At 34.0% G+C, this 24,632-nt stretch overlaps 1 long non-coding RNA gene across 2 annotated transcripts in view; it reads right to left on the bottom strand.

Annotated features, from left to right (window-relative positions):
* LOC102160325 overlaps positions 17,871–24,632 on the bottom strand; it is a 49,320-nt gene continuing 42,558 nt past the window's right edge. Inside the window, exons 3-4 of one of the 2 annotated variants that reach the window (XR_002339738.1) lie at positions 22,194–22,569; positions 17,871–21,802 (exon numbers count right to left, since the gene is read on the bottom strand). This is a non-coding gene — a long non-coding RNA (uncharacterized LOC102160325). The remainder of the gene's footprint in view (positions 21,803–22,193; positions 22,570–24,632) is intronic. The other variant, XR_002339739.1, reaches the window with a different exon arrangement.

The following is a 24,632-nucleotide window of genomic DNA, read 5'->3' on the forward strand; positions in this document are numbered from 1 at the left end:
ATTGTATTTTCCATGAATACTAATCCTTAAATAAGGTGGTTTAACCTAATAGAATGATTGAAAGGATTTTCCTATACTTACTGATAGATATTTATTTGGCTGTATTAAAAGGACCAACAAATTCCTCTAAATACTCTGAAACTGATTACTACTAACCTAAAAGGTAGATAACTGATCCTCAAGAGGAGGGAGACGATCCACCTTATTTCCCTGACAATTTTCCCAAAGGTAATGTTGTCCCTTGTTATGTAAAATGATTTCCTAAGGCCCAAAGCATATCAGATAATAGAAGGTGAATTTTTATTTACATTGTCTTAGAAGAACTAAGATGTTCAAAATTATTGTGCATTCTTTGTATGAAAAATAATACAGTATCCTAATACCACACATTTTCCAGTCTTTAATTTCTGTAAAAATAATTCTGAGACATAACTTTTAAAAAGGATGCAAATAATTTTGTGGAAAATGTTAAGCTGTTTAAAATGAAACAGTATAAGCTCACTTGCAAAGTCAACAAATAATGGCAAAAAAAAAAAGTAAAGAAAAATGTCCAAAATAGAACAAAGACAAAATTGAATAAGTGACAAAAAGAGTATAAAGTATAAATTCCAACAACAAAACCTGAAGACATTGGAAAGAAATGAAAGAAAGCTTAAAATTAAAACTTATAAGAAAGAAGACTGGCAAAATAAGATTACAATTCATAAAATACAAAACCCACAGAAAATTAAAAGAAGAAAGTTGTGATGAATATAAATAAAAATTACCACATTTAACTAACATTTATTAAGTACTCTTATGCATCTGGTGTTGATTTTGACCAAAAGAAAATCACAGATTTGACAAAGGAGCAATGGGTACAGACTGATATATTTAAAGTCTCTAAGATTTCTTTCATTGTTTTATGTGTTTGTCATCCTGCAAATTAGGAAGTAATCTGCTTAGTAAAACCTTTAAAGTATTATTATATTATGCACAAATTCTCTTAAATATTTTACAGAAATGTGTGTAAGTATTTTCTACAAAATACATTCCTTCTGACAGCTCCAAATGGCCACATATTACCCTGGGTTGGTTAACTCCCCTTTGTGCTTATTGAACTTATTCCTATAAACTCTTTAGTCCTTTCCACCCAATTAATGGGACAAAATGCCTAAATAAACAACAAAGTGAAGACCTTTAAAAGTTCTACTACCCGCAATAAAAGGACTTCATTTTGAATGATTATAGCTCAGAGTTGACACTTTACCGTGACTGACAGTATAGACATCCCCCCTTCCATTTGTGTGCCCCCAGTAATGACACCCACCTCACCAAGCTTTCAGAGTTTTCATACATCTGCAGTTAAAGTCACTTGGCCTTTGGCCTTCTGCCTTCAAGGGTTAGAGGCATTGATTTAGGAAGAAAGATTAAACTAACCATAGCTAGACCAAAGAATAACTAAAAGAAATAAAAAGCAAAAAGATGAAGGAGTGAGGAAGCACATTAGATGGTAAAATGAGGAAGTCATTAAGCAAATGAAACCTTAGACTGAGTAATTAGCAAAATTTCCTGAAACAAAAGAGCTCTTAACCTCTGAAGTACAGTTGTCCTGTGACCAAAGTGATTGAGCTGCCCTTGGGTCAGGTAACACTAGATTGGCAGCCCATGGCAAGCCTCATTAGACTAACAATCCAAGTCAGACAAGGGAAATTCCCTTAATGCTTAACACCTAGCTTTGTTTGTGGTAACATCAAATCGCTGTTATTTCTTTCTCACTCTTGAAAAGTACAAAATAGTCTAGATAACTGTGCCAAAAATCAATCTTCATAGTCTTCTGGGTAAATTTTTTTGTTATCCATTTCAGAGTCATCTAGATCCAAGCATCTATGGGGCAGGATTCTTCCTATCTTTGGCTCTTGGTATGGTGCCTGACACTGTGAGTGTGAATGATGAATGAAGATGTCTGATAAATTAGTCTAAAAAATATGCTAAGTCGAATTGTTTTTTCAGTAACCACTAGATATTTTCTAATTTCTGATTCTAGATCCTTCTGATTTCATTGCCAATGTTTCTAAAAGAATGATTCAAAGGAAACTGGTCATTCATAAATGTTTATTGCTAATTAGACACCAGAGTTTCACTGTATCTCACCATTCATAATGTTTTCCATGTTGTGCAAAATTTCATAAGATATTTTCATCTCCAAGCCCATGGAGGTGCCAGTTTTCAAGTTCTGTGTTGAACACTAAAGTGCCCTTAATAAATGAGTCCAGATGGAGTGTGTATGTAAGATGGGTTGGGTAAGTACGTGAGATGTAGACCACAAATAGCTTTATACTCAATCACTTCATAAGATGCCACATGGCCTGGGGTAATTTTCCGTTGTAGAATCTAAATAACATTGTTCATTTGCTAATGGTCTAAATATCATAATTAGGACATGTTGCTGCTATAGAACTCTAATTACTGATAAAAAGCAACTTTCATCATGACCTTCTCCCATTTAAAGAAAATGATCATTATACCTAACTCCAGCCCTTGATCATTCCAATAAAGCATTTCTGAAAATGCCAAACACATTGCTTGGTTTAGAATTGCTGTTCTAAATGGGAACTAATGATTTATGTCTTTTTCAGATGTCATACATCTGGAATCATTACCAGGTGAGAATCAAAATAGCAAAAAGTGGAGGCCTCAGCAACCATAAGACACATGCTTACTAAGGTTGCAACTAGCCATGTACTACTTCTCTCTTTCATATCATCTCATACCAGAAGCATTGCAAAGCAAGCCAAAAGGAAGTTTAATCTAGTCAGGTCCAATCACAGCAATATGGTTTCATGTACCTTAGCATTCATCAGACCCACGGGATCTCTCTGAAAGCATACATATCTGTTTGTTGTCTCTGCATAACACCAAGGCTGGGTGGTGGTGATGTGGGCTGTTTAAGTGGTGATGTGATATGGAGAGTCTCTCTGTTTAAAAAAGTACATCCTTCCCTCCCTAATAGTCTATTACAATGACTGAAAGTCCATTACCAGAATTTTTGTAGACTCTTATATGTCCCCAGTGAAAACTTAAATATCTTTAAGAGGAACATCATGGTAACCTATATTAACTAAAATCTTGATTACCTTGAGAACAAGCTGTGAGCAGATCTTAGGGGTAGGCAATAATAATGGGGTCTTGGAACCATGAATATTCATTAATTCATCCATTTAGCACTGACTGGGCACCTATTTTATTCGAGTCAATAACATGATTTTAGTGCATAGAGATGCATAAATTTGATGTCTGTATTCGAAGAGTTTAGAGTTCACTGGAGGAGATGGGTAAGACATAAGACAATCAAGGTAGAGAAAGTACCATGATGGAGAAAGGGAACTATGGAAGCATGTGGGAAGAGCACCTAAACTGGACTGGATTGAGAGGAGACAGCTTGCTTGAGGAGACTATATAAAATTAAATTTTAAAGATGTCACCCTTCAATAGGGCTTTACAGAAAAAATAGGACATTCTATTAATATTATTATGTTAATGAAATTTAGCACAATAGGAATAATTTTTGTGACTTCTCAGATATAATAGTTGTTTTATTATTAGAATTGCAACATGACCCATTAACTGAATGTTAATCAGTATACATGTACCATTTTCTAACTTGGTTCCTCTGGAAATTGAGCAAATGCATTGTCCTTTTGGTGTCTGAGTTACCTCGTTTGTGAAATGTGCAATTGGCATCCCCAGTTCTAATTTGTTTAGGGCATCTTTCCTTCCCAAGTTGAGGGTTGGTACTGGGTCTAAGATTCTGAGATGACAGAGTCCCCTTCCTCCAAAAGAGTAAGTAAATGGTATGTGAATGTTCCTGACAAATTTTACTTATGTCACCATTTTGTATAGTAACAACCAAATCTCTGACCTTATAAAATAGCTCTTGGTATTTACCACCACATTTTAAATTTTTTCTCTAGAAACTTACCTTTCTTAGAATATTATCTTTTTTTTTTTTTTTTTTGCTCCATCATAAGTGACTAGGTATAGTTCCCAGTGTTATACAACAGGATCTCATTACTTATCCATTCTGAGTTTGTTTCTAATTTATGTAATCTTACTGCATTTGATGTATCCCTGCAGGTCAGATTTAAAATTAATCTTGGGAAAAAAATCCTTTATGGAAAGGGTATCATAAACAAACACTCTAATAAATAGCATAAATTTTGGAATCAAACTGTCTGGATTTCTCTCTTGATTCCACTATTTAATAGCCAGATGATCTTGGTCAAGTTATAAAATGAAATAATGCACATAAAGCCTTCTCATTAGAACATTATCTAAAGGAAAAAAATATGTTAAATGCTACATTGATTTTTGTAACAGAACAAAATTTATCTAAAATCATGAAATAGAATGTAGTTACCAAACTTCTTTAAAATTTTTCAGCAGGCTTTCATTAATTTAGGCAATTTAAAAAAGTCTTTAATTGAAGTATAGTGTTATTGAGATATAGTTATTAATTTACAGTATTTAATGTTATAGGTGTACAAAATAGTGACTCATAGTTTTAAAGGTTATACTCTCTTTATAGTTACTACAAAATATTGGCATTATTCCTTGTGCTGTGTAACATATCCTTATAGCTTATTTTATACCTAATAATTTGTACTTCTTAATCCCCTATACCAATTACCCCTATCTCCTTTCCTCTTCCCACTAGTAACCGCTGTGAATTTGGTTCTTTTTGTTACACTCACTAGTTGGTTGTATTTTTTTAGATCCCACTCATAAGTGATATCATATAGTATTTGTCTTTCTCTGACTTGTTTCACTTAACACAATACCCTCAAGTCTATCTATATCACTGAAAATGGCAAAATTTCATTCTTTTTATTGCTAAGTAGTATTCCATTGTGGAATACACACACACACACACACACACACACACACACCTTTATCCATTCATCCATTGATGGATTGATATGCTTCCATATCTTGGCAATTACAAATAATACTGCTATGAACATTGGGATGCATGTATCTTTTCAAATTAGTGTCTTTTTTTTTTTTCAGATATATACCCAGGAATGGAATTGCTGGGTCACAGAGTAGTTCTATTTTTAATTTTTTGAGAAACCTCCATACTGCTTTCTACAGTGGCTGCACAAATTTACATTCTCACCAACAGTATACAGGGTTTCCTTTTCTTCACATCCTCACCATCACTTGTTATTACTGTATTTTTTTTGATGATAGATGGTATTCTTAAAGACCTAAAGGAAGATAAATAAGTCTGTTAACAAAAGGTTAAATCCATACTTTACTAAAGTGGATTTTTTAATAGTTCAGAATTATACTTTGCAAATAATGATTCAAATTTCAAAAGGAACAAATCCATGTTAATAAAAATAGCAGTTTTCAAAAATCTATCCAAACTATGTTTTCTCTTATATATGTAGTTTCTTTTTTTTTAAGAATACAAATAAAAAGGTTTACATTATTTTTCTTGGAAAATTGTCTCTGGCTATCTTATGAGAGTGAAATTTAAATCTGAAGAGAGCAGATATTAATTGAGTCCAGACTAATCAAAATATGCTCTCAAGGGCATTCTTTATATGAATGTTTGGGCTAGGTCAATCTTCCAAATCCACAAGCAGCCTTGAGAGTTGTGAAACTGGGTGGAGGATGTGTATCTAAGACTAATCTGATGCCAAAAAGAGTTGTTAAATGATCATGGAAAAAGTAAATTTCTTCCCAGGGAAAGTGCACCAAAAATGTTGTTTGATTTAAAAAAAAAAATCTTATCCATTTGAAATAGAGTAAGAAAGTATGCCTTCCTGAGATAATCAGGTCTCTATTAGATAAAATCACTCCGTTCGATGTATAGGTATTCACAGCAGGGAGCTTGTCTTGATCAGAAAGAATAAGGTAGTCTTAAAATGTAAGTACAGCACTGAATCCTCTTTAGCCAATACCACTACTGGGTAAGATGGACTGTGTAATTAATGCCTGTGTGTCTCATGATAAGTACTGCAAACAGTAGTCCTTCAGTATAACTAAGGTCCCAGTAAATCACCAGAGAAACTCAACTTCTAAAAGCAGATTAGGTCTGTTATATTAATAACAGATTAGTAAATAATATATTTCTTCAGTGTGTCTTTTTTATAGGATTGTGACTTTTTAAAAAAGTATTGATATTCTCTTAGATTTTCTTTGGTATCAGTTTCCATCATTTGGAATAAGCCCAACCTATACAGAGAGTTGTAAATCCCAAGTTGTTATTAGTACTTACGTTATTAGTAATCATAAAAATCCTTCAAACTTTAGAACATTATATTAGACTCCGAAGATTAAGTATAGGCAAATGCAGATTTGCTATAAGTTAATTTAAAAGGGCAAATTAAAATTACAACAGCCATAGTGTTCTTCAATTGTTCTTTTTTAAAGCATAACAATAGCATATTTTTTACCAACATAGGAAATCTTTGTTATTCAACAGTTATAATGAATCATGAAATGATGACACAATTTGTTAGCTAGTTGTCCTGATCATTGAATTTGAAAATACTGTTCCTACAAAGAACTTTTTTTCATCATTGACTCTCACCTCACAATGCCTGATTTCTTTCTGTTCTGACTCTGAATGAGACTCAGAATTAATGGTAATAAGCTTAAATGAATTTTGTTATGGAGCTGTTGGGAAAGTGTCTAGGTTGCTTTGCTCCAGGTTTAGACACTGAGACAGAGATTTCAGTGCAGTGTATTTGGAAGATGACCTAAGAAATCACTAGATGGGAAGTAGAGAAGAGAGACAGGGAAGGGAAGGATGCCCATAAGGGTGCAATATGGAGAAGGTCCCTGCTGTGAGCAGCTGCCTCCCATGTAGTTAGGGATTATGAAAAACCACAGATCATGCCTCAGAGTTATCCCTTCTGAGTGAAGGGAGAAGCTGGGGTTTCCAAATATTCATTCTAAAAAACATCAGCCCAGACTGGAGTCACAGGTGAAGTCAATTAAACTTTTAAAGGATAGAAAATTCCAATATTTTAAAAACTTTTCTGGAGTTACTATTGTGCCTCAGTGGTTTAAGGACCCCACATAGTGCCATGAGGACGCAAGCTCAATCCCTGGCCTTTGGGTTAAGGATCTGGCACTGCTGCAAGCTGCAGCATAGGTCACAGATGTGGCTTGGATTCTATGTTGCCATGGCTGTGGCATAGGCTGGCAGCTGCATCTCCGATTCACTCCTAGCCCAGGAACTTTCATATGCTGTGGATGTGGCTGTAAAAAGATAAAAAATTTTCTAAGTATGAACTGCCAAAATATTTCACCATGAAAATATATATAGATATGTTATTTATGGATGTTAATGTAAAATGCTAAATAAATCACATAAATATAATCCTGTAGTGCATTTAATTATTAATATAAAGAAAGTAAATGGAATTTATTTCAGTAATGTAGGATGATTTGATAGTTGAAAAACCTTTAATATAATTCACTATGTTAATAAGTTGAATGACCAAAAATTAAACCCATTTGGTAAAATTCATTATTCCTGGTTTTAAAAAGAATTTAAATAGGGTGTTCTAGGGAGTTCTCTTGTGGTGCAGTGGGTTAGGGATCTGGCATTTTTCACTGCAGTAGCTTGGGTCGCTGCTATAGTACATGTTCAATCAATCCCTGGCCTGGGAACTTCCATATGGCCCAGGCACAGCCAAAAAAAAAAAAGAGAGAGAGAGAGAGAGAGAGAAATAAAATTTGATTAAATTAATACATGATTAATGCTAAACACTAAAACCATTTGCATTAAGTTCAGAACAAAATAAGAATGCTCACTATATTCATAAAGATGATATCTGTTGCCTCTAACAAATTACCTCAAAACTTAAAAGTTAAACCAGTATTTGTGATCTCAGTTTCAGTGGGTCAGGAAATCAGAAGCAGTTTAGCTGAGTGCTTCTAGTTCAAAGTCTCTTACAAGACTGCAGTCAAGGTGTTGGTTCTGCAATCATGTCTAGTCTCTCTCTACTGGGGAGGAGCCCTACCTTACTACTTATGCCAGAATAAAACCTTAATGATCAAATATTTAAATGCACACACACATCTGAGGTAACTTTCTTTTTTAAAACATCTTTAAGTTCCTGTCGTGGCTCAGTGGTAACAAACTGACTAGTATCCATAAGGATGTGGGTTCAGTCCCTGACTTTGCTCAGCAGGTTAAGGATCCGGCACTGCCGTGAGCTGTGGTGTAGGTTACAGATACAGCTTGGATCTGGCGTCGCTGTGTCTGTTGTGTAGGCCAGCAGCCGCAGCTCCAATTCGACCACTAGCCTGGGAACTTCCATATATGGGCAGGTGTGGCCCTAAAAAAAAAATCTTTGATAGGAAATCTGGAAGACTGTAAACCCCAAAATCATAAAAGTAAATATTTTATTTAAAAATTTGTTAAAACTTTTTTGATAATAAAGTTGCCATAAACAAAAGTAAAACAACACAACAAAAGCAAACACACTTGGAAATATTAATAATATATATCAGAAAAAAAAGCTTATTTCCTTAATGGAGAAAATCTTTTAAAAATATATGAGCGATTCTAAAACTATTAGAATAATGTGCAAAGTAAATATAGTTTACAAATAAGGAACCGAAAAGGCTTATTATAATGATAAGATACCCAGCCCCCTCATTATTTATAAATCTCAATGTTTCCATATTTTCATGGATCAGATTAACAATGATACTAAAATGTAAAATTCTATGGCAAGAATGTAAACTTAAGTTTAAATTGCTATAATTGCTTTTGAAGTTAAATTTTAATTTAAAAAATATGCTTGATGTCTAGCCTAGCAATTCTCTTATTAGAAATTTATTCTATAAAAATTTATACTGTTTAGTGAATCTGCAGGGTTGTTCACTTCTGCTTTGTTTGAAATTGTGAAAAACAATCTAAAAGTCTCTCAATAGAGGGCTAGCTAATTATATATATATGTATTTATTCATATAATGAAATATTGGATATCAGAGTAGAAGTGAGACTAACTTTATTTTCTACCCCATATTTTATGGTCTGATTATTAAAATTGTAAAATAATTTTCAATAGTGTGATTACTTAGAAATTAAGAAAATATTCAGTAATTTGAGGAACAAAATTAGAAGCAACTTTTTTCAAAGTATGTTTTGTAGAAAACAGTCTTGGAAATGCTATTAAAACAATGACAAAAGCCATAACAACAACTACAACAAAATAGTTTCCTTTAGTCAAAATAATCAGACATATCCTGAACTCTACCTCAGACACAATAATGGGTAAATGGGTATACACATATGCAATTCTCTTAAAAATCTTGCAAACGGAGTTCCCACTATGGCACAGTGGGTTAAGGATCTGGCATTGCCACAGCTGTAGCTTAGACTGCAGCTGTGACTCGGGTGTGACCAAAAAAAAAAAAAAAAAAAAAAAACCCAAACAAAAACCTTACAAACAAGAAAATTTACTTGTTTTAATCAAGTGTTTTTCAAACACATTTATTCATATAATTTTTGTGTGTTTTGACTTATATCTGTTGATATCTCATAAAACATATTTGTAGCATCCTTTTAGAACTGCACCAGAGGCAATGTGATCATTTTGGCTGTTTGAGAACGGTACTGAAACAGTCGATTCAGACTCACTTGACTGCCAGCTGGAGAAATTCCTGGAGGCTGGCAACTTGGCCACACTTCTAGGTGCCATGGTCTTTTCCCTCTCTCTGGGCAGTTTCATAATATGACAAGCATGCTGCCCTCACCTAGAGGGCATGTACGTGGCTAGGATTCTTCTGAGATCCATGAGAAAGAGAACAACTCTAGGACTTTATTTTCTTTGGTACCAGGCAAAAGTCAAGAAACTGTTGGCAGAGAAGACTCTTTTCTCAGAAACTGAGAAAAAATTGTATTTGAATACTTCAAGTGGCAGAATCCCATTGATTCCTTTGCAGAGGTATTGTCACTAGACTTGTTCTTGGTGGCATTGTCTGCTTCTGCCAGTGCTGTTAGAACTGGAGGGTCACCTTGTCACCAGCATGGGCTGTTCTAATCCCAGCAATTGGGAGAGAAGGGCAGTTGGCACACAGGGGGATCTTGGAGGATAGAAGCTTCTTTCACATAGCTGCTGGAAGGTAAGAGTTTGCTAGTTCTTTTGTTCAGTTTGTTCATTTTGGGGACAAAAAAACACTTGCATATTTTCTAATGATGATCTAATAAAACTAGTAATCATCAGTGAAAGGTAAAATATGAGAAATTGATACACTCATGAGTAACCACTGAATCAAAGAGAAACTGAAAATAAAACTTACCTATGAGGCATACAAAAACTGCCCTTATGAGAGAAGTTATAACCTGAATGACTAAATTATTTCAGAATGATGGGAATTAAATTTGAATAGTAAAGACATAAATACTTTCATGTAAGGCAGGTGTGGTTTTTGTTGTTTGTCCTATGAGATTTTCCCTCATAAGTGAATCTCTTAATAGTTGAGTTCTTACATGGCCTCTCAAATACTGCATCATGTTCTCAGTATGTTTTGAAAAGCAATTAAGGAGGACATATTAGCCTTAAATGACAGACCTCAATGCCAGTTTGGGTTGATATAATAAAGTTTACCTGACAGAATTGGTTAAAAAAAAGTAGTAAGGAAATTTAAGATGGATTTAGTTTTTATCCTTGAGTAAGTCATATTATATGTTTGGGATTTTATGAAAAACATGGATCCTAAGTATGTGGGAAAAAAAATATAATGGGCATAACTTAGAGTTCATACAAATTCATTTTGCAATAAATTGAAACAATTGAGAAAAATTGTCTTAGGTTATAACTTAAGAGGTAAACCATGTAGCCTCAAGTTGGAGAGGCAGACAGGTCAGCACAGAGGATCACAATTTACCAGAGTGGCAGTCCCCATGGGTACCAGGGCTGGGGTAAGGAAAATTGAATTGATGATTAACAATTGCTGAACTACCATGGACAAACTGAAGATTATTTCAGGGAAAACAAATCAAAGAATTAAAATAAATATACATTTTTTAACATACAAGATATTGATAACACAAAATAGGAGCAAGCAGTTATAGCAAATTTCCAAGTGGAAATACTGAGAATGAAAAATAAAATTGTTTAAATAAAGAGCTCAACAGAGGATGAATAGCCAAATAATGAATAAGTGGGACAGAATTTCAGATTGAATAACTTTTCCAGAAGATATCAAAATTAATAAAGAATTGAAAAGTGCACGTGTGAAAAAATTAAGGAAGTAATTTTATAATAAAATTACTGAAAAATAAGTATAAATAGAGTTATGGATTATTTAAATAATAATCACCAAGAACTTCTTAAGTAAGAGTATCTGCTGAGAAATTAAAGGGTGGTTCAATATCAGGTAATTTTTAATGTTACTCATTTATTTTCATGGGTCAAAAGGAAAGTAATATTCCTTCAATAGGTAAGAAAGCAATTAAAGGAGTTCCCATCGTGGCGCAGTGGTTAACGAATCTGACTAGGAACCATGAGGTTGCAGGTTCTATCCCTGCCCTTGCTCAGTGGGTTAACGATCCGGCGTTGCTATGAGCTGTGGTGTAGGTTGCAGCTGCGGCTCGGATCCCATGTTATTATGGTTATGGCATAGGCTGGCAGCTACAGTTCCAATTAGACCCCTAGCCTGGGAACCTCCATATGCCACGGGAGCGGCCCAAGAAATGGCAAAGACAAAAAAAAAAAAAAAAGGAAAGCAATTAAAATATTTTACCATTCATGTATTATTTGAAGCTCTATAAAACTAGAAATAAAACTAGAAATAAAAACATTTTTAACTTAGTAAAAGCCATACATAGAAATATCTACAACCATAATACTTAATGAATAAACTTAATAAATTCAAAAGTGGTAATCAGACAAGGATATCAGTATTACTACTATAATTTAACACCATTAGAAGCTCTGACTGATGCATAAGAGATATGTAAGAATTAGAAGGTAAAAAATGAAACTATTATCATATGCAGACTACATAAACATCCACATAGAAAACTTCACAAAATCAACACAGAACTTTAAAAATATACCATTTTTACAAAACAGCAGAACTAGATTATCTATTAAGAAGTCTTAAAATACATAAGATCCTTAGAGATAAAATTTTTAAAAACTATCTTGAAAAAAATCATAAAGAGTTAAAGTGAAGAAATATATACCGTTCACTGATGGAATGACTTAAAATTGTAAAGATTCACAATCTTGTAAACTTACATCATATTTGTAGCTATAATACCCATATGTGGATATACATAATATCCAAAATACTTTTTAAACTATTTTAAAAAAAAATTGGAGTTTACCTGTATCTCAATAGGTTAAGGACTTGGTGTTCCCACTGCTGTGGGTCTGGTTATAGCTGTGTGCAGGTTCAATCCCTGGCCCAGGAACTTTAGCATGCCAAAATAAATTTTTTTTTAATTTTACAAAAATAAAAATTGGTACAATAAAGTTAATTATAGAACTAATGTAATAAAAAATACTGTTATAGGAATGGACAAGTGAGTAGTCAAACAAAATAGAAAACCAGAAACCAGAATGATATTAAGATATTTTAATACACACACACACACACACACACACACACTATATATAGTGTTTGGTTTGGCAAAATTGTCATTAATTTAACTCTAATAAAAATGGTTTATATGACAAATGGCATGGATGTAATTCATTAACTTTTGGGGGAAAAAACTCAATTCTATAAGATATAAATTCCACGTTTTAGTCATGGTCAGGTGTCATTTACACCAAGCCTTCCACTGAAGACTGAAAAAGAGAAACAAGATTAGCTAGAAAAATAATATTTACAATCTATTTAAAAGCATTAAAAAATTACCAAATAAGAAAATTGGGGGATGCATCATTCCAAGGAATAAAAAGAAATTGAAGTTACTCAATATTTTCCCTCCATCCACTCTATACTTCTTATTACTTCTTCTTATGTAAGGAGGCTGACCTGCATATACATTAATAGTTCTCCTTTACTCTGAGAGAAGTTGATAGCTTTAAATACATATTGTGTAAATAAAGTTTTTGAAAGGAACCATAAATAAACCTTAGAGAAAGAAGAAAAATAATAAAAATTAATAGGAGAAATTCATAAAAAAGCAAACATAAAATAGGATCAAGAAAACCAAGTTATTTTTCTTTGGAAAAATGTATACATTTCCTGCTGAATTAATCTAGAAAAAAGAGAGGAGGCACAAATAATATCAAGATTGAAAAAACAATTACAATATATACATATTATTCATGGCGTACATATTATGCTTACAGACACTTAATAGTTCATAAGAGAATTTTATAAAAACCTTTGCAAATAAATTTGCAAATATAGACATTCCAGAGAGACATACTTACCAAAAATAAATAGAAATGTTAATAATTTTTATCCAGTACAGAAATAGAATCGTAAATAAAACCCCTGTCTGTAGAAAAACTACATTTAAACAAGTATTTAAGAAAGAAGAAAGCTAGTTTTATTCAAGCTCTTTTAGAGATGAAAGTTACAGATAACACTCAGTGCATTAAGCATGGTAGAACTTATTAAGAACAATAAAATTATTATCAGAAAGAAAAAAGTATTTTCTCTTTCATGAAGAGACATGTGAAAATCTTCACCAAAATATTAGCAATTTGAAACATCAACAAAATGATAATTTATTTCAACAAAGCTGGAAGTATCCCAGGAATAAAGGACTTGATAATTACTATTATTCATTTCATTAATAGAATAAAATAAAATTAAGTGAACCGCTCTACCAATTAAAAATGCATTTGACATGGTTCAACATTCATGTACAATTTAAAACAAAAACACTTTGTAAAGTAGAAATAGAAAGGCATTTATTAATAAAGCAATAAAAGGTATAATTTTGTTTTTTGCTTTTTAGGGCCGCCTCTGAGGCATATGGAAGTTCCCAGGCTAAGGGTTGAGTTGGAACTGCAACTGCTGGCATACACACACCATAGCCACAGCAATGCAGGATCCAAGCCGCGTCTGAGACCTACACCATGGCTCACAGTAACGCAGGATCCTTAACCCACTGAGTGAGGCCAGGGATAGAACCTGCATCCTCATGAATACTAGCAGGGTTCATAACCTACCAAGCCACAATGGGAACTCCAAGGTATAACTTTTAAATGGAAAAAAATGTATCTAGAAAGCCTACAGATAGACTAAAAACCTAAAAATCATACAAGATGGAATATTGAAAAATTTCCCTTTTAGATGAAAATAGACTTAGTGCAAAAAAGCAGGAAAAAAATAAAATGCATGGCTTTAAAAGGAAGAAATAAAACTATTATAATCAGTCGATATAGTTGTAAAAATTAAAAATAATCCCTGTGAAGTCCAGAGATGAATTAGAAGAATTAAAATACAGATTTAGTTGCATTGCTAGAACAATGTCATTATTAAAAAAATCAATTATATCGATATACGAGAAACAAAAATAAAAATTCTAAAGCTGTTTTACCACAGCAAAAAGAAAAAAAAGTCAATTACATAGAAATTGAGAGAAATTAAAGAGGATGGAAACAAATCATTGTGCCATCCTTTTGGATAGTGTCATTATTCCAAATTAATTTCACTTTTAATGCAATTTCCCTCAAACTTTTAGCTTTTTTTTTTTTTTTTTTGTATTGTGTGAAAACTGAGAAGCTAGCTCTCAAATGTGTGTGGTCATGAAAAGTACTCATAATAATATATACAATATTAAGGAGCAAGAAGGAATATTTATTTTACCAGTTATTAAGACTAGTAGGTAAAAGGCTACAGTTAGGAAAACAATGAGGGATTAGTACTCCTGTGGACAAATAGACCATGCAGAGACTCAAAACAGACCCACACCTAGGTGCTGCCCCACAGTATAGGGAGAACAGGATGTTCTTCCAGTAAATGGGTGATTTGGACAACTGCATGGGGGGAGAACAAAGCTTTATCCTCGTCTCTTGCCATAGGTACTGTGTCAGATAGAGTGAAGATGTAAAGGTGAAATTCAAGAAGATAACATTTCTGGGAGATAATATAAGAGACATTATTGGAGTACAGAAAGTATTCTTAAACCTGACACAAAGAAACACTACCACTACAAGAAAAGCATAATATATTGGATAATATTAACACTGAGTTACTTAATTTTCATCAAGTGATACTTATAGAATAATAAAAAGGCAACAGATAGAAGAAGATATTTTGACATATAACCACTCAAGACCTCATATCTAAATATTTAAAGAATGTTTCCAATTCAATAAAAGACAACACACCAATATACAATTGTCTTCAAAATAAAGAAGATAACCAATAAACTTATGAAAACGTACTTGAAATCTTAAGGATTCAGAGAAATGTATATTAAATTCAAAATGAGATATTACTACGTGTCCTCCAGAATGTCTAAAATTAAAAGACAAACAATACCAAGTACTAGCCATCACAGACAATGATAGTAATTCATAAAAGTGATATACCAAGAGGTCAGTAAAGCATAAAATATTTCTCAACGTTACTGATCAGAAGATGCAAATTGAATGGTCCAAATGATCATTTGGGATGTTATCACACACACGATGGAATAACCATAATATAGATACTATGTAGCTATGAAAACAAATGTGCTAATCATCAACTATATTGATCTAAACCATTGTTAGGAACACACAGTCCAATTAAAAAAGAAAATTGCAAGATTATGGCTTTGGTTTTAAAAAAATTCAAGTGTAACAAGAAGAGAAGATCAAAATGCACATACAGGAGCTCCTGTTGTGGCTCAGTAGTAACCATGAGGACTCAGGTTTGATCCCTGGCCTTGCTCAGTGGGTTAAGGATCCAGCTTTGCCGTGAGTAGTCATGTAGGTCGCAGGTGTGGCCTGGATGCCACATTACTGTGGCTGTGGTGTAGGCTGGTGGCTACAGCTCTCTGATTCAACTCCTAGCCTGGGAACCTCCATATTCTGCAGGTACAGCCCTAAAAAGACAAAAAAAAAATGCACATACAAATATGTTTGTAGGTATTTATGAGCAGGGAAAACATGTAGATGAAAACACATCAGACTGTTAGTGTGTTTCTTAGAGATTTCAGAGGAGGAAGAAATTGTTAACCTTTTCTTTATATGTCTTGTATTGTTTCCCAACTTAATATGCAATACTTTTTTTTTTTTTTTCTTTTTAGGGCCACACAAGAGGCATATGGAAGTTCCCAGGCTAGGGGTCAAATCAGAGCTACAGCTGTAGGCCTACTGCACAGCCACAGCAACGTCAGATAGCAGGGCAAGGGATGGAAACCGCATCCTCATGGATACTAGTTGGGCTCATTACCACTCAGCCACAGTGGGAACTTCCTTTATGTAATTTTTAAAACAAGGTAATAAAAAAGGAATAAAGTAAAAAATGGCAGAATAAAAATTTATGTGACCAAAAAAACTTCCACTTAACAAAACAGTTATCGTGTTCTTGTTCTGCAAAACATCTTATGACCAAATACTTCACTGAGAACTAAAACTTCACTTAGAATTAAATTCTCAATTCTCACTTCATTACATCCTGATTAAAAGCTATCACCTTCAAATGGTGATGGAAGGGGTACTCGATGTAATGTTTCAAAGCCCACTCAACCGTCCCATGACTGGAGACCTAACTGCTCTCCCCTAACAACGGCCTATTCAGCAGGAAACAGCAGTTGTCGTCCCTTTTCCCCAGTTAGGGTCTCCAACTCTAGAGGGGGATTGAGGCAGAATATTAACTCAGGTAGTCAGTATAGGAGGATGGGCTTTGATGCATTCTTTGATATATATGGCCATTGATTAACATTTGTGGCTTAAAGGCTCCAGGGAGTAACATCCCCACAGGCCTTGTTTACTATAGGGAGTGTAGATGGACATTAATCCCTAATCCCTTGTGACTCTGTTTACGGGGGTGGGGGGGTGGCAAAGAAACTATGAGATTTATGGGACATTTCCACCCCTAAGACCCTATTGGATAAGGACTGACAGAGGTAACTGTGCAAGGCCAGTGGGAGAAAATCACATCTTTCTGGACCCCAGGTTGGTACCCCCTCATCTTTAAGGAATAAAAACCCCTATAGGACTATAGAGAAAGGGGGCTCTTCTCCCCCTTCCCAGCAGCCCTGGGAACTATTTGCTTTCCTTTAATAAAGACTTTGCGCTTGCCAAAAAAAAAGGGATTAAATTCTCAAGAAGTAGATTTTTTTCTAGCTTTTACGGTGGATATGATAAAAAGCAAGGATGACTTGGGATAGGTTAGTTTGTTTTCTGTGAATCCCTGGTGCCTTTATGCATGACTAATGTAGACATTTGGAATTGATAGATTTTGTTATCTAGAAAAAAACATGGTGTGTTTTGAAGAACTCCTTTCATAGCTGTTGAGTCTTTTTGATGACAGTTTTATTCTATTTGGCATGCTCAGTGCTATGTCTTTTCACATTTTTATAATTATTTTTAATAAACACCTTTAAACACTTTCTTAATCTCTCAATTCTTTCTGGCTTTACTGGAATGGTAGCACACTTTGAAAGTGTGAAATCAAGCACTTACTTAAGGAGCTGCATTTTGATAATTATTTCTTTTTGTCTTATCAAAGCAATGTTGGCTTGAAGAAGCACATGAATGCCTTTGGCTTTCAATTTAAATAAAAGTAACCATTACAGGGAGTTCCCATTATGGCTCAGCGGGAATGAATCCGACTAGGAACCATGAGGTTGCAGGTTTGAGGTTGCGGGGTTGATCCTTAGCCTCGCTCAGTGGGTTAAGGATCTGGCGTTGCCATGACCTGTGGTGTAGGTTGCAGACATGGCTCGGATCCTGTATTACTGTGGCTGTGGCATAGGCCAGCAGCTGTATCTCTGATTAGACTCCTGGCCTGGGAACCTCTATACGTGGCAGATGCGGCCCTAAAAAAAAAAAGAAATAAAGTAACTAACCATTACAGATCACATCCATGGAATTTTCTTAGTTTTGAAAAAGGTGTATTCTGCATGTTATCTATACTACATAGTTGCAAGACAGTAAATCATAAATTAGATCCGTATTATCTCTGGGTTTTAAAATATTTGTTTAATCTTTGGGCCACTAAAAGATACACATTCAAACCTAGGATGATGTTAAATTTATTTATTTGGCCAATTATATGTAAAAGAAATTTCTAGGAAACAATTGGAATTTGTAGTTCTTTTAATAAATATTTTTAAACATCTGTCTGTTAAGAATTAATAACTGTTACATGTTTCAGTGTCTTAACTCTAAATATGTATTTCAGAAAGTGGTCTGCACAATAACTTAAGTGATATTCAACAAGTGAAATATCCTTAGCTTTGTTTTCTTTTTGTTTTCATTATTATCGTCATCATCATTTCAAAGTTTGATGGCAAGAAGCCACGTTTCATGGGTTGAAATATTTATTGACAATGGAGAAGTTACTTTAAAAATGTTATTTTAGGGAGTTCCCATCGTGGCTCAGCAGAAACAAACCTGAATAGTATCTATGAGGATGCGGGTTAGATCCCTGGACTCTATCCATGGGTTAAGGATCTGGTGTTACTGTGAGCTGTGGTTGTAGGTCAAAGATGCAGCTGGGATCTGGTGTTGCTGTGGCATAGGCGAGCAGCTACAGCGTGGATTCCAGCCATAGCCTGGGAATCTCCATATGCCTTGGGTGTGGCCTGAAAAAAAAAAAAAAAAAGCTGTTTTACTTAGGGTTTGCTCTTCTTTTTTTTTTTCAAAAGGGAGCATATTTAGTTGACAATCTTCAAAACTATTAATATGTTTGACTTTTCTTTAGAGAGTTGATTTTAATGATCCATTGTCGTTAATGGATTTTAAATAAATATGCATATAGATTCAGAGTTAAAAATCAAACTCATTTGCAAAAGTGTTATATAGGGTCAAAGATTCATTCTATGGTAACAAAATAAAGCCAGACTGTATAGGAAAAAGCTCCTTGACATTAGTCTTGGCAATGATTTTCAGATTTGACACCAAAAGCAAAAATAAAAAAGTGGAACATCAACCTAAAATGCTTCTGCACAGCAAAAGAAACTGTGAACAAAATGAAAAGGCAACCAACCAAATGGGAGAAAATATTTGCAAATCATATGTCTTCCAATTAGAGGTTAAGAGCAAAGGATAGAAACAGTGTAGAAAAGCAGTTTCCAGGCTGGGGCGATTGGGAAAATAGGGAGAGATTGCTAAAAGATTACAAACTTTCACTTGTAAGATGAATAAAGTCTGAGGATCCAGTGTAAAATGTGACTACAATTGATAACACTGTATTATATAATTTAAATTTGCTAAGAGAGTAGAAGTTAACTGTTCTCACACACAAGCTAAGAAAGACAAAACTCAGAAGGATTCAAAATTTTAAAAAATCCTCAAACCTTCCATTGACCTCATTATCAATGTCTTTCTCTTCTTATGTCTTTCTCTTATTATAGCTATCTATAATAAATGTTTTAGTGGACTTTATTTTTCCTTATAAGAACAAATTTTAGCTTTTTATTTTGCATTCAAACTGTTTTGTTAATAGTCTTTAAATTTTATGTTCATCAAATTGCTAATTGGCATTTTTATTCACAGGCTTTTCCAGATTGAAAATGTGGTTCTGTGTTTCACCTTTTATTTACTTCATTAGTGAACAGTGGGATTACATGTCTTGTCATTGCTCAGGAGTTTAAGAGGGAATGTGAGGCTTGGGTCTGTACTTAATTAAAGAAGCTTCTGCAGTGTGGATCTATGCCTATCGTGTCTTAGGAATGCTTCCTATGAGTGTTCAAGTCTCAGGAGCTGTGCTGCAGAACCCACTGGCAATTTGCATGTGTGCAAATAATTAGACATATATTGAAGTGCCTAAGTAAGCCTTTAGAGTGTAGCCTTTTAAAGTTTCTACAAAAACACCATGAATTAAATATAATACCAATAATGCAAGCACATGTGGGCAAAAAATGGTAAAGCTGACATTATCCAACTTTGAAAAAGCTTAGCTAAGAATATTAAAATTCTTAAAATCAGACAAAATATTGAAATATTTAAAAAAACTTTGTGAATGTGGATTTAGAACAAATCATTGACATGAAATTTTCCTTAAGTATAAATTATACTTTGAGATAACCGTTAATAGAAGTATACATAAAACCCTTATAACTAAGATACATACATCAGGAACGTATCACTTAAAATTGTTGTTGCTGTGTTGTATAAATGCAGACCTTTGTTAACTAAGTCATAATGAACTGTGTCTCCTGGTTTAGCACCTGCTTTCCGTCCTGGGACCTTGAGTTCTCTAATGACAAGGACGCCCTGGTCTATGAACAATATCCACAACATTTGAGCAATGTATCAACACTTTTTGTAGATAATTTAATATATTAGGTTATTTGAAGGGTAAATAGACTTAGATCTTGCCATCAAGGAGCTTACTATTTGTTGATAACTAACTATGACTAATGGAGATTTTTTTTCCCCCAATGCATATAATACCATTCCCTAGAAAAGTTTGTCACCAGGAAGGACTTCAAGTTGATCATCATCCACTTCATGAAAATCAAATTGTAGTTTTGCTGAACTAAAACTGATTTCTCACATACATTTTTATATTTTAACCTTATTTCTAGTTCCAGCTTTTGCTCTTGTGGAACTAAATGATCTGGAGGTAGGTGATCTGCTCCTGTGCTCTGCTCACCTTGCATCCTCTAAGCAGCCTCTCTTCAACATACACAACCCCCCAAATACAGTACCACAATGAAATATCAAAGCAGCAATGAAACAGCTTGAAGTTAATAGACTGTATATTCTAAAATACAGGCTTTCAATGGAAAAAAAATGCCATTAAAAAGGAAAAAAAAAAAAAAGACCTTCCCATCTTTGTTCATTGGTAATATAAGTTCAGTGAAATGTGCTATACAGCAGCATAAAAAATTATTTTTCCCTTGTTATGAGAATTCTTAGGATCTACTCTCTCAGAAACTTTTAAATATATCTACATCATGGGTAACTACAGTCATTATATTGTACATTACATTCCTAGTACTTATTTATCTTATTTAAAAATTCAGGTATTGGAAATATAAAAAGAAATTAGGTCACATCGAAGTAGGACTTTAGATTCCAAGACACAATATTTTAAAGTATGCTGACCTCTTATTCCGAAGAACATGAAGAAGACATTTAAAGATAAATAAAAATGTCAGATCCCTTTACAAAGGAAAAAAGTACCTAAAGAACAGATTAAATGACAATTCAAAAATATGGTATTTTTTTATCTCATGCCTTTTTTTAAATCCAAAAAGGATTTTGAAATCATATGAATAAAGAATACTCTTCTCTGGAAATATGTAAATATTGCAGATGTTTTAACTATATGACAACAAAAGTTTAAAGATTTAGACAGGTCATGAACATAATATATTACTAGACTATTCGTCTTAATGACAGTGACATCATTGTTCATGGAGCTGAACTTCTGATTTTTCATCACTATTTGGAGAATTTTCTTAGTTCTTCAAATCATTTCTGTTATTCTTTTAGCTTCCAGCAATAGCAGCTAATTTGTTATGCTTCATTCTAATAGTGAGATAATTGCATTTTGGAATAAAATTCAATTGGTATATTTTAAGACCCATTGTGAAGTCATTTCCAGTCATTTCAAAAGCACAAATACTTGCGTATTTATAAACTGTTTCATTGCTTCAGCAAGGACACTGGGAATGTCAAAACTGTTGTTTCTTCCCATCTCGACTCTACAAAGATTAAGAAAGATGAGAATTAATATGTCAGCATGACTAGAGGTATATTCATCCTCTAAATCATTTTTGTTTCATTACATTAAATTTATAATAACGCAGTAACCATAAGAGTTCCAGATATTAAATTTTAGTTCCATCACACTTCATAGTCTTGCCTCAGCTCTTCATATAACTACTTCATAGATAATTTTGTATTTGTTTTCTAAATATATTCTCTGGCAACCCAGACCTCACTAAGGATCTTGTCTAAACAAATTTATTCTCTATTTAGTGCACACCATAGGAAAATTGTCTTTAATGGTAAAAGACCATAAGCTATACAAAAGAACATTAATAAATACATAATAAATAATATAAAACTCATATTCTAGAAAGACAAACTCACCTGACTCAAGGACTATACATGAACTGTGGTGTTACTAAGCAATCATTACTACTCCATGTAATTCTGGGGCAAGTACATTTAGTGATGGTCTCAGTAAAAAAGCTGGAAAGGTAACACATTGAGAGATGGAGATAGATATCACCAAAACCAGAGGATGAACAGATCCCAGAAGTGTGTGCAGCATCTCAGCCTGAGAAGCTTGGAAGGAGATAGGTAAGCAGCAGATGTAGAAATTGAACTGAGGTGCCAAAAATTCAGGAAATCAGAAGATGGGAGTAATTGCAAGCAGGTTCAGAGGAAAAAGAGATTTCTAGTGTAAAATAGCATATGGTTTGCAGCCCATGAACCAGCTGGTCTCAACTCTGCCCAAAAATATCTGTGAAAGCAGAGGGAAATTACTAAAGTTGGAACACAATAAACCAGAATTGACAATAAGCGCATTACCAGTAACTATACGGAATGTTCATATACTACAGAGCTAAGAATTATACTGAAAGTTACAGTAGGTATTCTAACCTTATTCTTCCAATGAAAAGTAAGATTGAATTTTACCCCTTTCTTATTTGTCCTGATTCAGAAATAAACCCTCATCAATCTGGAAACTAGAGAATCTATTATATGGGTACCACATTTTGAGATTCCTCTTACCTCTTCACAACGCAATGACTATTGCTAACATGACTATCTCTCTTGGTATGTCTAACTGAAGACTATAAAATATAGAAAACAACTAGTCAGTAATTGTGTGTGTGTGTGTGTGTGTTGGGGAGATGTTGTCTAGTTAGGCTGAACAACATCCTAGAAAGTATAATCTTTACAAAGTGTTATAAAAAAAGCATTAATAAGAAAGAACTCAGAACAGTGAGTACTGTTTTGAAAGCATCATTTATTTGACGCACTGCAAAATTCAGCATTGAAGTTTAGGTAGTTCTATTTCAGATCAGCAGCACTTCACTGGCACTTAGTCAGAAGACCTTGGGCTAAGAATTATGTGCATCAACCTGCTCTCTGCTTGTAATCCTGGGAAAGAATTCTGCAAGTGTGCAAGTGTATAGAGGGTCAGTGATAGTCCAAGCAATGGAATTTGAGACCTCCGCGAGAGGATGGTGAAAAATATATTTTTTCAGTAGAGCATTCACTGGGATTACATCACATCAATGAGACACAGTCCCATATAAACTTTGATAACCACTGGTAAATTTCTAACACCCTAACACTGAGAATGAAATATTCCATGCCAGGAATCCTGCACCACTCTCACTAGACTATTGAGAGTGAACTGAAGATGGAAATGAGGCAGCAATTTCACATTTTTATTTTAAAGTGTCTGGTTGCCATGATAGGTAATAGCTAATTCATTTATTTTCGTCTTTACTTGAAATAATGGTGAAAGAGTGAGATTTTGGAAGCCGAGTGGGCGAGCATAAGCATAAGGTCTGTTTGCCTTCTCCATGAATAATATCATTGATCTCACTGTGTGGTTTTTAAGTGGGTTGTGAAAGCAGTTTTAACACGGGAATCTCACAATTGAGCTTAACAGCAGCCACAGTGAATTAAGGATTAATTTTGGTGATTCATATGCATGACAATACACATCTGGATGTATAAGCTTTAATATGTTTACTAAAACACCAGACACACCTAAAATTCATCTTAATATTTCATAGCCATTCCTTGAAAAAAGCTTTTGTAAGACAGATTCTGCCCTGAATCAGTTCACATTTTTTCTTGGTCCCTTAAGACTTTGTGCCCAGATCTTGTTACTCAGATGTAGGTATGTGGTAGGTGCTCAAATCCAGTTGCCCAGTCCTTTATAACCTTGTCTTAGAGTATCTGCTACACTTACCTTAGCTGAACTTTTTCAGATGAAACTTTGGACCCACATATTAGCTTCTTTTCCTATTGTATTCACTGTACCCACCCTCTCCCCTGCCCTCTGGCTGCTCAAGCCTTGGCACAGGATCTTTCTCTCTCTCAATTCAAATAAGGCTATTGCTTGAATTTATAGATTTAGTTGGGATGTTACAAAGCTACAAAGACAAAACAAATTGATAAAAATCATACCCTTTACAGTTTTTATTTGGTGTCCCTTGTTTGATTTCCACATGGAGAAATTCAATGTTAGTGGGTGCCAAGGCCAGAAAGTGAAGACCGCACTGAGCCCTCTTTTGGGGAAGATAAAAAATGTAAACAGATGTAATTAAAAGATTGCAAAATTTGTCTAGAAGTGTGAGCAGACACTGGGTCATAGGAATAATTATTATCAGATCCTCCTATTGCCAGTAATGTTCAAAGATAATTTATTTGGAAATACTTAAGATAGTTTTCTTTTTTAATAAGAAAACTTTTTACTGCTGTATATTCTGGGAAATGTGCATTTCCTCACTGCATATTGAGGAGATTTTCGACAGCCAGTGTTGCTGCCTGAGTTTAAATCCT

The sequence above is a fragment of the Sus scrofa genome, chromosome 16, assembly GCF_000003025.6.
Source record: "Sus scrofa isolate TJ Tabasco breed Duroc chromosome 16, Sscrofa11.1, whole genome shotgun sequence".
NCBI lineage: Eukaryota > Metazoa > Chordata > Mammalia > Artiodactyla > Suidae > Sus > Sus scrofa.